At 35.3% G+C, this 1,563-nt stretch overlaps 1 non-coding gene across 1 annotated transcript; it reads left to right on the top strand.

Annotated features, from left to right (window-relative positions):
• The first annotated feature begins 378 nt into the window (after positions 1 to 378).
• Positions 379 to 486, top strand: LOC148553565 (small nucleolar RNA R71). Its single transcript, XR_015892751.1, has one exon. It is a non-coding gene; the product is annotated as a small nucleolar RNA R71 (small nucleolar RNA).
• Positions 487 to 1,563: the final 1,077 nt, after the last annotated feature.

Genomic DNA, 1,563 nt, shown 5'->3' with positions numbered 1-1,563 from the left:
TACCTCTGCTATTGTAGGGTTTTCAGGATCATAGGCTTCTTCTTCAGAAGCTGCCTCTTGAGTACTGTTGGATGCAGCTTGCATTCCATTCAGACTCTGAGAAATCATATTGACTTGCTGAGTCAATATTTTATTCTGAGCTAATATGGCATTCAAAGTATTAATTTCAAGAACTCCCTTCTTCATAGGCGTCCCATTACTCACAGGATTCCTCTCAGAAGTGTACATGAACTGGTTATTAGCAACCGTGTCAATGAGTTCTTGAGCTTCTGCACGCGTTTTCTTTAGGTGAATGGATCCACCTACAGAAGTATCCAATGACATCTTAGCTAATTCAGACAGACCATCATAGAATATATCCAGAATGGTCCATTCTGAAAGCATGTCAGAAGGACACTTTTTGGTCAGTCCTTTGTATCTCTCCCAAGCTTCATAGAGGGATTCACCTTCTTTCTGTCTGAAGGTCTGAACATCCACTCTAAGCTTACTCAGCTTTTGAGGAGGAAAGAACTTGGCTAAGAAAGCCTTGACCAGCTTATCCCAAGAGTTCAGGCTATCCTTAGGTTGAGAGTCCAACCATATTCCAGCTCTATCTCTTACAGCAAAAGGGAAAAGCATGAGCCTGTAGACTTCAGGATCTACTCCATTAGTCTTAACAGTATCACAGATCTGCAAGAATTCAGTTAAGAACTGAAAAGGATCTTCAGATGGAAGTCCATGAAACTTGCAGTTTTTCTGCATCAGAGAAACTAATTGAGGTTTCAGCTCAAAATTGTTTGCTCCAATGGCAGGAATGGAGATGCTTCTTCCATGTAAATTAGAATTAGGTGCGGTAAAGTCACCAAGCATCCTCCTTGCATTATTATTATTTTCGGCTGCCATCTCCTCTTCTTGTTCGAAAATTTCTGAAAGGTGCTTGCTGGATTGTTGTAATTTAGCTTCTCTTAGTTTCCTCTTCAGAGTCCTTTTTGGTTCTGGATCTGCTTCAACAAGAATGTTCTTGTCCTTGCTCCTGCTCATATGAAAAAGAGAGAACAGAAAAATAATAATAATAGGGGTCCTTTTTACCATAGTATAGAGGTCCCTGTGTGAGTAGAAGAAAAGAAGAAGAAGAAATTCGAACACAGATGGAAGAGGGGGTTCGAATTTGGGTGAGATGAAGTGTTAGTAGATGAATAAATAAATAGAAGGAGATGAGAGAGAAGGAGAATTTTCGAAAATAATTTTTGAAAAAGAGTTAGTGATTTTCGAAAATAGTTTTTGAAAAAGGTTAGTAATTTTTCGAAAATTAAAATAAAAAATTAAAATAATTATTTAATTAAAAAGAAATTTTGAAAAAGAGGGAAGATATTTTCGAAAATTAGAGAGAAAGTTAGTTTGGTAGTTTTGAAAAAGATAAGAAACAAACAAAAAGTTAGTTAGTTAGTTGAAACAAATTTTGAAAATCAATTTTTGAAAAGATAAGAAGATAAGAAGTTAGAAAAGATATTTTAAAATCAAATTTTGAAAAAGATAAGTTTTAAAAAGATGAGATAAAAAGATATGATTGAAATTAGTTTTGAA

This window comes from Arachis ipaensis, chromosome B7 (genome assembly GCF_059453495.1).
Source record: "Arachis ipaensis isolate K30076 ecotype BB chromosome B7, ASM5945349v1, whole genome shotgun sequence".
Taxonomy (NCBI): domain Eukaryota; kingdom Viridiplantae; phylum Streptophyta; class Magnoliopsida; order Fabales; family Fabaceae; genus Arachis; species Arachis ipaensis.
The sequence above is the reverse complement of the archived record's forward strand: the minus strand, read 5'-3'. Positions and strand labels throughout refer to the sequence as shown.